Consider the following 15,370-nt stretch of genomic DNA (forward strand, 5'->3'; position numbering starts at 1 on the left):
GTTCATTCCCATGAAGACTGCACTTCAGTACCAGCCCAGTTGAATTAAGGGAGTTCCAAGGCTTAATTTAAAGAGAAAATAAGGTTTGCCACAGTAATTAACCAAAAAAGAGACAAGACATCTTAGAAGGAAATTCAAATTATCCCAATGCTGAAGTTAATAAGAATGCCTTTTTGCTTTTTTCCCTAGAGGTTATCTGGATCTCACAAATTTGCAGCGTGCCTCAGCTCGTTGGTATTCCTCACCGAGAACTACTGGCTGCAGAATAAAAGGTGACTCTAGAAATAAGACCCTATAGTGCTGCTTCCCTGGAGCTGTTCTAAGGGTTCTGTGGCTCACTCACCCTTCTTTTTCTCTGCCTGGTGACTCCTGAGCACTCATGTGTGGATTCCTATTATGAAAGAAAAGGAAATAGTAGGGTTAACTTTCACACCATGAATAAGAAAAACAAGGAATTTACATCCTAAGAAATGGTCAGAAATAGCTAAGAAAAAAGCCAGTAAAGAAGTGTGAGGAAGACCCAGGCATCCCAGCCTGGTTTCTGGGAAGCCTGATTGCCTCTCCCGCAAGCTTCACACATCCATCCATCCATTCATCCATTTCCTCATCAGATATTGATGGGCATTGACTATGTTCTGGGTCCTCTGCAACACTTTGAGGTACAGGCATAAATGAGACAATTGCTGTATGCCTTGGGGTTAGATATTTCCCAGCTCCAGTCTTCTATGATCTGTCCACCTCTCTTAGGAGCTCAGTTTAAGTTCTATCTTTATTATTCCCTGGGTAATGATATTCTAAGTTAATATGTCTTTTCATTTTAATTGGACCAACTTAACAGGCATTTCAAATACTAAGCTGAATAACTTTTTTGGGCAACATATCCAGTCTCATAGCTTGAAATACTACCTAGACACCAATAACCCCCAAAGTAACCGTTCAGCCCTTGTTCTAGACTTGTATATACAAAAGCTTTCTTGACATCTCTACATAGACATCTAATGGAGTTCTCAGGGTTAATATGTTCAAAGTGAGCTCTCTAGCTTTCCCTCATTACCTCCTATAGATTTCCAACCTTGATAAATTCAATCTCCCTTCTGCTGCTGCCCAGCATAAGAACAACAGAATCTTCCCTAACTCTACTTTCTCTCACACTCCATATCCAATCCATGAGCAAATGCTCCTATTCTCGTGTTGTAAGATCCTGAACATCATCCTCTCTTCTGAGGAATACTTAGGAGCCTTTACCTGGTCTTCCTTTCTTGCCTCCCTTCTGTTTAACAACTTGGACAAAAAAAAAAAAAAAGTCCCAAACCTGACAAAAGATAAGCGTTCAATCTGTTTGTTTATGGAATACAGAATGCTGGAACTCCCTCATAATTCAGCAGGCAGCATGCATTTCATGTAGTTTTAGTAACCTGGTGCTACAACCAGTTGGTAGTTTCTTTCCAGGACTTCTATACATGGTAGATCAGCCAAGAAAATCACACCACGGTTTGTACTTAAATTCTGCAGAGCTCCACTGTGACATTTATTAACTCTGCCTACAGTGTTCCTTCCTTAAAGGAGTGGGACCATTCCCCTCAAAACGAGACAGGGCCACACAGGAACATCACCCACTTCCAGAAAGGAGGCCATTCCATCCTGTCTTGGTCTGTCACTCATTTACTCTGACACAGACATTCCCCCAGCTGAGACCCCTACTCTGTGGATGCTCACTCCTGCTGCTGCTGCAGATTGCCAAGCAGCCTCTCTCCCCTTGTCAGTTTTCTGGCTCATTGGTTCCCCCATCTAATTTTAAATCCCAATTGAATATCATCTGTGTCTTGCCTAGGATTCTTTTGTCCCCTGCCTCCATGCTGTGTGTTTTTGAATGCTATCATTATCACCTATTTCAGTAGAGGAACTTCAGGAGAGACTCAAGACAAAACAAACAATTCTAAATGATGCTGTAATGTGCGTTTTTATTGCTGCCATTACCTTTAGACCAAGAGGGAACTGTTTTTAAGGGATTAGCGAGCCATGTTGAGAATTTAGGAAGGTTAATAAGTACATGTGATTTGCTTTCTGTTAGAACTTATAGTTTATAGGAATAATACTTGGCTACTTTATGTAAGGACACAGAAGAAAAAGAAAGGAGATCGTTTCCAAACTTTCCAGGAGCCAATTCACAAGATTTTTTTTTTTTTTGACAACATTCTTTCTTCAAGTAAGGGATTAAAGTTTAGTAAAGACTTTGATACCTTTTGTAAAATGCATATCCTTAAAATCTACTGCATTCCATGGTCTTTGAAGAAACTTCTAGAATGAGGAAAAAAAGGTAATAGATTTCTAAGAAGGCATATTTTCAATATATGCATGTTATTGCTCATCCATATTTATTCACATTCAGATTAGAGCCTTGTGGATATGGAAAATAGCATTTTTTTATTTTTGCAACTATCAGAGCATTCAAAGTCATTTGATAAATTCACGCCTAGTATGTTCCAGGAGCAATATTGAGAATTGGAAATCACTGACCACCAAATTAGTAGTGGCAAAGAATTGTGGCAGCCAAAAACTCAGCAGACTGCTTCATGCCATGTGGTCAAGTGTGAGCCAAGTGCTTGCTCCTCAGTTCTGCAGCTGTGGGAGACTGCTTCCAGAAGCCTGATGGATGCTTGCATTGACTACCTAACTTTGATCATCGTCATCGCTGCAGGATGCTTCTTCTCAGAAAGACTAAGTTAGGGCCCTTGCTTTACATTTTCATAGCATCTTAACTGTTCTTTCATACCACCTTGCCCACTTAAAAATGAATCAATCAGGGCAGCCCCAGTGGCACAGTGGTTTAGTGTTGCCTGCAGCCTGGGGTATGATCCTGGACACCCGGGATTGAGTCCCACATCAGGCTTCCTGCATGGGGCCTGCTTCTCCCTCTGCCTGTGTCTCTGCCTCTCTCTCACTCTCTCTGAATGAATAAATAAATAAATCTTTTTTTTTAAAAAAAAGAATCAATCAAGATTTACATAGGCAGGGACCATATTTGTCTTATTCACCATGTCCATAGCATGTAAATCATAAGAAGCCCATGATAAATATCCATTAATTGATTGCCATGTTGGCTGGCTAAGGCCATAATAAAACTCCAGCAAATCTATACAGGGGCAATCAAATGGGGCAACCAAGGTAATAGAAGGCTGAAATGAATCCATTCTGAAAGATGGAAGTTGTTAATGGATCTGCACCATTCATATAGCTTCAGAAGATTTGGGCAAGGTACATTTTGTTTTAGAATATTAGATGAATGGGCAGCTTTCGATACAGTTCTACTCAGCATAGAGGATAGCAAACTTCTGAAATGATATAAGTATCTGATAAAAATAAATACATACGTTAAAGAAGCATTACAATCTGTTTATGACTGAGGAATTTATAAAATGTTCTCAAAAGGAATACATGATATTTGGGTATTCTTGTACTTTATATACCTTCTGAAGTGAGATTGTGTTGGTCACAGATATTTCTTGGAACTGTAGAGGGCAAAAGACTTTCCCCCTCTTCTTTCGGGTTCTGTGGCTGGCCTCAGAATCACAGTGACAAAAGACTAACAGGAGAAAAGCATACAGACCACATTTGATGTGATGTTTGTGATAAACATGGAGGCCTCCATATATAAGGAATGAAAACCCAAAGAAGCAGGTAGGCTTGAGAGTTCATATGCCCTTGTCACAAAGAATGATAACTGTGCAGACATCCCAGAACAAGGTGAATAGGGGTTTGAGGTAGGGAGGGCAAGTTGTGGGAAGGTGACTAGGAAATGTACAGGGAAACTTAAGGAAAGGTACAGTTATTTTTTTAAAAGATTTTATTTATTTATTCATGAGAGACACAGAGAGAGAAGAAAGAAAAAGAAAGAAAGAAAGAAGAAAGAAAGAAAGAAAGAAAGAAAGAAAGAAAGAAGAAGGAAGGAAGGAAGGAAGGAAGAAAAAAAGAAAGAAAGAAAGAAAGAAAGAAAGAAAGAAAGAAAGGAAGGAAGGAAGAAAGAAAGAAAGAAAGAAAGAGAGAGAGAAAGAAAGAAAGAAGAAAGAAAGAAAGAGAGAGAGAGAGAGAAAGAAAGAAAGAAGAAAGAAAAAGAAAGAAAGAGAGAGAGAGAGAGAGAAAGAAGAAAGAAAGAAAGAAAGAAGAAAGAAAGAAAGAAAGAAAGAAAGAAAGAAAGAAAGAAAGAAAGGGAGAAGCAGGCTCCCCACAAGGAGCCTGATGTGGGACTCAATCCCAGATCCTGGGATCAGGACCTGAGCCAAAGGCAGACGCTCAACTGCTGAGCCATCCAGGCTCAGGTAGTTATTTTAGTAGGTTTTTTGGTACAGATTCACCTCCATGTCAACTCCTCGTCCCCAGTGATTAAGATATTCTCCTCTACCTGGTGTGGGAAGGCAACTTTCTCAGGAAAAATGTATGCCCTGCTTTTAGGTAGAAAGGAGGAAGTCAGAAGGCCATCCTCATAACTGTTTTTTTCTTAATTTCCTTGAGTTTAAAGTAAGTATTATGACAGAGTGGCATATCTGGGGGTGTAAGTACCATTGTTAATGTCAGTAACACACTGTTGAGTATGAAGGACTATGGTGGTATCCTGATCTTTATGTCAGATTCCATACTGCATGCTTAGTATGGTAGAAATAAAACTGTTTGGGCTTGTTTTAGTGATAGAAGCTGCCTTAGAATACTGTGTTTTGCAACAACTTGGATGAATCTCAAAATTTTTTGCTAGGTAAAAGTAGTCTTATCAAAATAGTATGCACTGTATGATTCCATTTACATGGAGTTCTGGAAAAGATAAAACTAATCTACCTTCAGAAACAAACCTGAAAAATAGTTGCTTCTAGGGGGTAAGGGTGACGATTGACAGGGAAAGGGCATGAGGGACATTCTGGGGGAAGCAATTTGCAATGTTGATAGGGATTTGTGTTATAGAAGTGCATATTTTTGTCAAAACTATGCATTCATTCTATGTAAATTTCACCTTATATTGGATTCCAGTTCATGATATCTGTGAGAGAGGAAAAACTTTTCCTCTACCCTCTTATGTTCTGGGACTGGGGCCAGCAAACTAAACTGACAAAATATAGATTAATGGGGTGGGGATACACATTTTATTAACATTTCACACACGAGGAAATAAGTGAAACTCAAAGAAGCAGTTAGACTCAGGGACTTACATGCCTTTTTAAAAAGGAAAGAGAGTTTAGATATGAGGGATGATAGATATAAGAAAATAGGAAATATTTTGGGGAAACTAATGAAAGTTAAGGGATATTTTGATAAGATCTGTTTATGCAGACTTATCTCAATGCTGACTCTTCATCTCCTTTATTGCTGGTACAAGAGACAGGGTCACCCTGGGAAAGGGAAATTTATGCCCTGCTTTTAGGCAAAAAAAAGGGAGAGAAGAGAACTCTTCATACATTTGTTGATTCTCAATTGCCTTCAGCTCAAAATAATCCTTATTCTAAAGTGGCATATTATGGGGTAACATATCCTGATCTGCTTCAATATGCATACTAAAGCATTTAGAGGGAAGTATACTGATATGAGAAATTTACTTTGAAATACATCAAAGATAAGATGGATTGATGAATATATGGAGGATTAAATAGTCAAACGGTTACATAATTTTTTAAGTACAATAAAATGTTAATGGTAGAATCTAGATAGTAGGTATAGAGGTGTTCATTTATAGAATTATTTCAACTTTGCCAAATATTTGCAAATTTTCATAATAAAGAGTCAGTAATCATGTTGTGTCCACTGTCCAGGGAATGGCGTCTCAACTGATCCCCCTTGGTAAGACTGCACTGCTGCAAGACCCACAAGCCCATCCCACAACTTCCCTGAGTCCACTTGTGTCTCCAGGGATTCTGGACTTTTCTGGAGGCTCACATGGTCCTTAGTGATCTGACTTGGACTATGTGCTTCTGATGAATTCCCATCTCTACTTCATAACCTGTGGCTTTGTACCTTCATGTCGCAGAGAGCTGGAACTAGCCCCTCGCCCTTGACTCTCCTTGGAAGCCCCCTGAGCAGAAACTTTACTGAAAATCAGGAGGGACAGAGAAGGTTGGCACTGCTAACTTGCAAAAAGCACCATTGGAATATTCAGAATTCCTGCTCTTGCTGCCAGACCCTCTGCTGCCTCCAGCCCCGCAGCTCACTCACCTCTCCTTCTTCAGACCTAACCCTGACACCTATTGTCTCACTGCCAAGGGTCATCAAAATAATTTGCCTAACAAAAAACTGTTCTTTCCCCAGAGTAGCTCTGTCCAATGGAAAGAGAACGTGAGCCACATCTGTAATTTTCAATATGCCATTTGCCACATTAAAAACCTAAAGAGAAACTCTGCTGTTGGGAACAGCATGGCTGAACCTGGGGCCCATGGTGCCACGTGACACAAGCAGACCCAGAAGAACCAATGCCATATAATCCCACTTATATGAGGAATGGAATTTGAGCAGAAGCAGGGTAAGAGGGCAGTACCCAGGGACTGAGGGAAGGGGAAATGGGGAGGTACTGTCAAAGACTGCCAAGTCCCAGTTAGCAGAGATGAGCAAGTCCTAGGGTCCACTGCTCAGCACAGGGCCTGTATTTACAGTACTTCCCCCTTATCCGCTGACTTTCCACATTGCTTGTGATCAGCTGGGTCCAGAAGCAGATGGTCCTGTTTCTGGTGAATTGTCAGAAGGTCACTAGTAGCCTAATGCTCCATCACCACACCTACGTCATTCACCTCATTGCATCTCATCGTGCGGGCATCTTATCATCACCCATCACCACAAGAAGAAGGGTGAGCACAGCACAGTAAGGTATTTTGTGTGAGAGAGACCGTATCTTTTATTACAGTATATTGTTATGATTGTTCTATTTTCTCACTATTGTTGTGAATCTCTTACTGTGCTTAATTTAAAAATTAAACTTTATCATAGTTATATACATCTAGGAAAAAACAGAGTACATATGAGGTTTGGTATTATCCATGGTTTCAGGCACCCACTGGAGGTCTTGGAATGCATGCTTCCCAAATAAAGGATGACTACCGTCTACTCAAAAATTTGCTGGGGTGCATGGGTGGCTCAGACTGTTAAGCATCTGACTTTTGATCTCAGCTCAGGTCTTGATCTCAGGGTTGTGAGTTCAAACCCCACGTTGGGCTCCATGTAGGGTGTGGAATCTACTTTAAAAAATTGCTAAGAAGGTAGTTTTATATGTTAAGTGTTATTACCATTCAATAAATAAATAAGATGAGAGGAAACTTGTGGCAGTGAAGGGTATGTTTATGTGGCATGGATTGTGGCAGTGGTTTCATGGGTATATACTTATCTACAAATTCATCAAGTTGTATACGTTAAGTATGTACAGCTTTTCATATGTCAAGTATATCTCAGTAAGTTGGGCTTAAATCCAAAAATAGAGAAACAGGGGAATAAACTTTCATAATATATTTTATTTAACCTGAAGTATTGGAAATTTCCACCTGTAAACAATATAAAAAATATTTTAAAAATTCTTTTTACCTCCTTAGTAGGTTTTTAAACCAGAATATATTTTACTGTTACAGCTCATCTCGATTCTAAGTAACCACATTTAAAGTGCTTGTTAGCACATGACAGCGGCCACCAAATTATAGAGTACAAATCTAGAAGAATTCTGCCTCTGGCTTTTAGACAGAGAGAGAGAGAGAGAGAGAAAGTGCACGTGTTTCCTGTGACATGTACTTATAGAATAAGTTGGCAGCTATTGTCCAGGGAAAAAAAGTAACAAGGCTTCCTTTTGGTTTTAGGAAGAATTCCCTTCATAGCTCAGTTCACAGCGTCCTGGGAGGGGTACACAGTATGCATAGAAGCCTCCCAGAGGGATGGGGGGCAACATTTAAGGTTCAATATTATCATCATGCCTCTGATGGGCTGAGAAGACTTGATGTAAGAAATCCGACCTACAAGGACACCAGGAACTCCCAAATTTCCCTATAGCACAGGAGAAGGAAAGTTCTCCTGGAATGTTCCTTGGCTCAATGTCAAGGCCTAGATTGTAAAGAAGAAAGACTCCTTCTGCCCACAGCACTTGATAATGTTGGAGACACTACTAGTATGAGCTTCCTTTGATGGAAGCGTGTGCATGTGCGTTGTATGCATGTGCATGCGTGTACTGAAGAGACCACAAGCTATAAAGCTGCGGAGGTGATGACATCCCCGGGGTCAGTGAGTGGGTGCAGCACTGCAGGCCAGAGACTTCCTTTAGCAAAGCCTTGAGGAATCACTGACAGGCCAGTGGCAGCAGCACAGGACTCAGCCACCAGGACAAACCCACCCATGGACAGGGAAGGCCCTGGAGTGCCAGGAAGCCGGTCCTGGGGACAGGGACACCAGCCTGCCAGGACAGGAGCTTGTGGGCATGCCACTCTGCAGACAGCACGTGGCCGTCCCCCGTGCGGGGGTGTCAGAGTACAGAGTCTCGGGTCTCATCACTCACACCACCTACACTCAGTCAGGTCCTCCATGCTTCACATGCATGGATGTTTAAGAGATTGCTTTGGTGTGTTTTCCACTTTTCTCTAGAAGACACTCAACAGCAGAGCTGACCTCTGGGTTTCATTTAACACAGGGGATCAGGGAGGGAAAAGCTCTATTGTGTTTGGCAGGGTAGGGGCTCCTAGGGTTAAATTTGATGAGTGACAGGAATGTGATCTGATGTGCACCCTAAGCCGTTGAAGTTACAGGACATCTTCGTTACCTCACCAGCAATCATACCGTTCTACACTTAAATCCCAAATATTAAAAATAAGAATGCTGAAGATCAAAAATATGTATGAATGTATATTTATATCATATCTATTATCTATATTATCAGAGACTGGCTGGTTGTCCATTGCCCCATGGAAGGCCATGGCTTGGGTATTAGAGCAGAACCGTAGGTGTGAATGGTGAGCATTGAAGGATGGACACAATGGAGACGGGCAGAGTGATGGAGGAGAAGAGCAGCAAGAGATCAAGAGCAAAGGTCGTGGGTCAGAGAGGGGACCCTCAGCTTCCTGCAGCCGTCTCTCCAGCAGACTCTGTGTCTGTCCCTTATGGACACCCAAGAGCCTGTACCATCTGAAAGATGGACTTTTGGTGGGTAAAGGAAGCATCAGGCTTTGGTTCACACAAAAGGGAGGCAGAAATGCTTCCATTCAGCTCTTCATTCAAAATGCATGTATTGAGGACCCACTGTGAGCAGAGCATAGGGAGAGGTGTGGGGAGGGCGGGCAGGAGCTACAAAGTGCTAGACTCCCTCTGACTGTGGGACTTGCAACCAAGTGCTGAGTCAAGCTACAGGTAGAGCAACACTGGACAGGTGTGAAAGTCCCATATATATGATGGAGGTATGGGTACCACAGGAATGTTTCAGGAGAGATCCATGAGGCACATCATTAGAATTGAGACCCATCTACTATCCAAGAAGGAAAAGAAATGTAATCATCTTTATTCATATATTCACTGTTTCTTCCTCAGGCATGCAATTACCGATGCAGCAGAAATGAGTGATTATCATTGCTATCAACATCGAGCTCGTATTAAATGTCAAGTGCAGATTGATTAAGAAAAAAGATCACAAGGCTGTCAAACTGAGTCTCCCTCAAAAGACAGAAATGAAAGTAATCTCTCCCACTAGGTATCTTTCCTGGAGGAGAACAGGGCCTGTAGCCAGCAGTTCAGCTTAGCACTTTGAGAAAGATCCTCTTCTGAGCCAGAGGAGACTCTAAAACTAATTTGGTCATCCTAAGCTCAGGGTCCAGGGTGAGCCCACCTATCCACGTTTGGAAAGAAGGGTTTATCAGTAACACACTACAGCATTGCCACTTGTCTAACGTCCCATCAGAGGCTCCATCTTAAATGATTTCAGTGACCAGAAGTTCAGATCCTGAATCCCTCAGGATGGAGATGGTGACCAGGGATGATTTTCAGGTCAGGGTTCTCTCTTCTAGTTCTGTCTCTGGGGCTTGAGGCAAGGCTGCCCTCTCCATAGGCACGGGGACATTTTCATTGTCCCTGACCATGGGGGACCAATCTCCCAATGAGGGACTGTCAGCCTCTCAGTCCCGGGACCAGGGCAGCTCTGCCCAGTGCTGCTCTGTGCATGCACAGAAGCATCCTGTCTGCCCACCCTGCTTCCCACCTCCCCCACCAGCCACACGCCCAGTGGAGGTTCTTGTGCGTCTCTCCTCCTAAGGAAATCACATGAGCTCAGGGTGGGTGCAGACAGAAGTCACCACTACCCAAATGTGCTGATAGTTCTACAAGACTTGTTTTATATACAAGAAGCCAAATACATTTGAAGCATGGGATTTTTCTGAATACAACTACAAAAGCCCATGTATACTTTTGATCATGCCACCATAGACACCCCTCAATTATCTAAGGGCTGATTGCTCCACAAGTGGGAACCATTCCTTTGTATCCTTTTAGGCCATGGGATTACAAACAAATAAGAGATAACATTTAAATCAAGTTGGATTGATGGTGATAGAGGAATGGACATCTCAGAAGGTGCATAATCAAGCAGAATAGGAACATGGTCAGAGAACCTAGGAGATGAGCATATAGCTCGTATAAATTGCAGCTAGGGCTGCAATCCCCAACCACAAACTCAGTGCCTTTAAAAGAACATTTGTTCTCTCACAGTTCTGGAGACTAGAAGTCCAAGATAAGGTGCCAGCAGGGTTCACTGCTTCTGAGGACTGAGGGAGAAGGATCAATTGCACACCTCTCTCCTTGGCTTATCGATGGCCATCTTCTCCTGTGTCTTCCCTATGCACCTGCCTGTGTCCAAACTTCCTCTTCTTTTTTTTTTTTTTTAAGATTTATGTATTTATTTATGATAGAGGCAGAGAGACAGAGAGAGGCAGAGACACAGGCAGAGGGAGAAGCAGGCTCCACGCCAGGAGCCCAATGCGGAACTCGATCCCGGGACTCCAGGATCACGCCCTGGGCCAAAGGCAGGTGCTAAACTGCTGAGCCACCCAGGGATCCCCCAAACTTCCTCTTCTTATAGGGACAGCAGGCAGCCTGGATTAGTGCCCATGCTCATGACCTCGTTTTAACTTAACCACCTCTTTAAAGACCCTGTCTCCAAATACAGTCCCATTCTGTGGTTACTGAGGGTTACAAGTTCTTCAGATGAATTTTACGGAGACACAGTGAGCCCATAACATGGGTGTTACCTCTAAAATTCTTTCAACCTTGCCTTGTGTTTCCACCTTTTTAGAATTAAATGACAAAAAATGTTTAAATCAGGCAAATATGTTTCTTGTTTACAACTCTTCTGAGCTGTCTCGCCAAGGAGGAGAGATCATAATCCCTAAGCCAAGAGAAGCTGGACGTCCATAGATTAACATGCTTCGTGCCAGCCCTTCTCCCTGGGCAGAGATTAGAAGGTAGGCTGCAGCACTTCATTTACAATGGCTGCTAAAAATCTCATAACACTTAGTTAAGTGTCTTAAAATCTCTGGATGGTAAACACAGACAATATCAATCGCCATCATAGCCTGGGACCTGAGTGCCTTAATTTAGAGTGAAAACTGCTCAATAGGACTCAGCTTGCTCTCAAACCTCCAACAACATCTACCAACAGTCCAGGACAGAAAGTAGGCTGCAATTGGGAAGACCTGAGAGGAGAGTGTGCCACTAAGTGGTGGCAATTCACATGCAGCAGCCACCAAAGCATATGGGTGTGTTGGGGTGCCTGGAGCACGAATCTCCTAAGGATCAGCCGGTGGGACTTCTGTCCTGTATCTCCTCTGCAAAAATAGAAACAAACCCCAAGCCATCCCAAGGAGTAAACAGCTTTTAGCAAAATCAAGTGGATGCAGGTTAGGATCCAATCAGTATCCAGAGCAATTTACAAGTAATAAAATTGGCACTTAGGCATTTTAAATGGAAATTTTAAGTTTATGGAAATTCTAAAATTATGGTGGGAGTAGAGAAGCTACAGCAGGGGACTGCCCAAAATGTTTCAACAGGCTGCTCAGTGCTCCCACAGACTTTCAACATTGGCACATACTGTAAGTGCAGAGTTAGGTCTCCTTCTATCTGTTTCAGCTCCTCAATAAACAGTGACGGAAGTCAAAGTGCAGTTATTGCTGTCTTTTTTCCATATAGCTCATCTCAGACACTAATCATAGCAGGCACAGAGTGGACACACTCCACGGTTGCTGCAAAAGTCTCAGAAAATGATGGGGAATGTGGGGAATCAGAGCTTGACTGCTGCCCTGGTCATCAGCTGGTAGTGACCTTGAGAAAGTCGCTCTTTCTGGAGGCGCGGGTTTCTCCACTAATTGAAGGAGACAGTTTTAATCTATGTTCCAGGAGCACTAAGGGGGAGGAAGGGCTCGAAATATCCTGCATGTCACTGTTTATGACATCCCAGGCAATGAGGTCCATGTGCTACACAGGGTGTGGATGACCTTCCTAAACAACAACAACAACAACAACAACAACAATAACACGGAGAGAATTTTTAATGCCTCGAAGTTTAGCATACCACTTAGGGGACTTTGAGACAAGATGGCATTGCTTTAGCCTCACACTGAGCCATTTGATCTGGTTTGCAGGAAGTACATTAAAAACAAACACAAATGAGCACTCGAGGTCCGCGGGTATCCCGACTTTGAGCCAATCCAGTCCCAGCCGGAAACAGGCATCACACTCAAATTGTGTCATAGAAGAAAGTTTAATGGAATGATTATTTGTAAAGATGTGGCACAGTGTGGAGGATTGCAAAGGATAGAACAGCACCCAGGGGCACCTCTGGGACTGAAGGAGCAAGGAAAGGGAGGGTGATTCACAGTGGGGGCCACTGGAGAGAAGCTTTGGCATGGTCCAGGGGCACGGTCCAGCCAGAGGTGACACCGGACAAGGGAGCAGGAAGAGTAAATGCCCCAGCCTCCTCTGTCTCCTATTCCACCTCCTACGGCTGATGCCCAATAGCCCAAATCCACAGGGGGCAGAGGGTCGGGAAGCCCAGTGTCGCCTTCCATGCAGGCCAGCCTCGCGGACAAGGAAGGAGGGCTCCACGGTCGTGCCAACTGTGAAGCCCACTGTGTGGTTAAACACAGGAGTTCTGCTGTTGGACTGCAACCAATCCTGGCTCTTCCACTCTTATGAGTTATGTGAGTTACGCCAACTTTCTGTAAACTGCCGATCCTAGTATTACAGAGTGAGCCAAAAATAATCGAACGTTTCCAAAAAATGTTCCTCAGCAACTAGGAGGGAGGTAAGAGTTGAAGCAGCTGGCCTGGGATCCATTCACTCCTTGTACTAAGAGATACCCTGGCCTAAACTCCTTGTCAGCTAAACAAATGGGTGAGGGCACTAATGGTGTCTCCTGGGAGGAGGGGACTTTATTTAGTGAATGCCATTAGCAGGATGTCCTAATGAATAACTCTCAGTAAATAAACCCAGAATCTATGAAGCAAGGCTTCCTGGAGAGAATGTCACATAAGCTTAACTCTCTGGGGCATAGCACGGGATGTTTTGGCATCGGAACCCTCTCTGCTCTGTGGATCCCCACAGAACTTCACTCGGAGCCCATCTATTATTCTCTGCCAGACAGTGTGGGTCTGATAAGGGAAGAAAGCCCCTGGGAGCTACATGGGATGTTCCAGATCTCTCTCTCTATCTCTGCTTCATCTGTGGCACTGGGTTGTCTGTAGCCCAGAAATTATTGGTAAAGCTTGGTACAAGATAAGATCTCTCATTTGGTTGTGGCTGATGTGACAAGTAAATCAGAGCCAGGGGTTAGAGGGAAGACGTTTAAGCAAGGTGACAGGGGAGGGCTGAAGGAGGCACTCACCCACAGCACCGTGCAAATGTAGGTGGGCAGCTGGAGTGAGGACCTACTTCAATTTTGCATCCCGGCACCTGTCCGGCCTCTACCTCGTGCCGTCCAAGCCTGTCCTCAAGGCTAGTCAGTTAGTCCTGTGATCCTGCAAATGGTCAGCGGTCACCCCTTGTGGGGCAGGGCTCACCTCAAGCCCAGGGTCTGGTTCCATGGTGGTTAATGTGTGCTCGGAAGAGAAGCGGTGCCAGCTTTACCTACACCTTCCCAGACCCCCTCTCAGACGCAGAGATTTTCGTTGTCTGCATTTTAACAGTATCACTAGGTGAGTTGCATGGCTATTAAAGTCTGAGACTGTCTGCTCTGATTCCTTGTGAACTTTTGTGATACATCCTGGTTAATGATTGAAATGGCAGCCATGCCTTCTTTGTTCCTTGTCTGAAAGCTGGGCAGGAGGTGACCTATAGTGTAAGATCCATATCCAGCAGCTTTTGACAATTTTCATATGCGAGCTGGTTTCCAAGAAATCTGTTTTTTAAGGTGTCCAATACCTTTTGTATTTCTGTGCACCTAACTCATAGGGCTGTTAGGGGTTTCTGAGTGAACAGATACAGAACACCTGGAATGGTTCCTGGTGCTTGGAAAGTTCTCAATAAATATTAGCTCTTACTATCCTATGTGAATTCTACACGGGACGAAAGAAAATAAAAAGAGTTACATGTTCCATCAATTTGAGGAAATAAATTGAGAAAATGTAACTATAGTTTCTTGACCTTGGTCTCCATATTCAAAAGCTTCTTATCCTCTTTCCAAATGAATGTCCAGATCAGTATATGTGAAGAACTATGAGGCTAAGGAACCAAACACAGTTAAGGAAAATATGGCATGAATAGGGACACCTCAGATTTGTTTACACTGGATTTGAGGATTATTGATCTACAGTGGGGATCTGGTGTGTATCAGGGCTCAGTTGCCCATCAGTCTGTACGAGAACTAAAGTTCACAAGGGGGAGATTTCATGCCAGTTCTAGTTTATGAAAGTTCTTCTAGGCAGTGAAGGAGAGAGTTTTCTGGCACTCTCCAGAGAAAAACCATCTACAGCTTCACAAAGGGATAGAATTCTTCAGGTTTGGCCATAGCCAAGCAAAATAGAGTAGCAAATTCAGTTTTAAAATTAAAGTCTATGTATGTCTATTCTATTGCCAATTTATTGCATCTGGTCTTTTACAACTGTCAAGTTAACAGAAGGTTAAAGCTGTCATGTCTAATTCATTTATAATTGTGTTCAACAACGTAAGTCAGGGTAGAGCAAATGTTGGTGAGCAAAATATTTTACAATTCTTTGCAATCAAACTTTTAACCCAAGTCCCTCGATATATAATTAACAGCTCAGACAAGTTCTCCTGCTGACTTTTTAGAAGTTTTCCTCAAAGAGTTCTGAGGATCATTTGGGGTGATGTATGTGTTTACTGCCTTGTGATTAGAAGACCCACTGGGTCCCCAGATGATGGCAGCAGCATCATA

General features: G+C 43.0%; 1 long non-coding RNA gene across 1 annotated transcript; it reads right to left on the reverse strand.

The window, feature by feature from the left end:
* Positions 1-353: 353 nt before the first annotated feature.
* Positions 354-14,170, reverse strand: LOC121492063. The gene is made up of 3 exons (XR_005988106.1): positions 14,037-14,170; positions 2,241-2,298; positions 354-391 (listed from the first exon to the last, which is right to left on the reverse strand). It is a non-coding gene; the product is annotated as an uncharacterized LOC121492063 (long non-coding RNA).
* Between the last annotated feature and the right edge of the window lie 1,200 nt (positions 14,171-15,370).

The sequence above is a fragment of the Vulpes lagopus genome, chromosome 5, assembly GCF_018345385.1.
Source record: "Vulpes lagopus strain Blue_001 chromosome 5, ASM1834538v1, whole genome shotgun sequence".
Taxonomy (NCBI): domain Eukaryota; kingdom Metazoa; phylum Chordata; class Mammalia; order Carnivora; family Canidae; genus Vulpes; species Vulpes lagopus.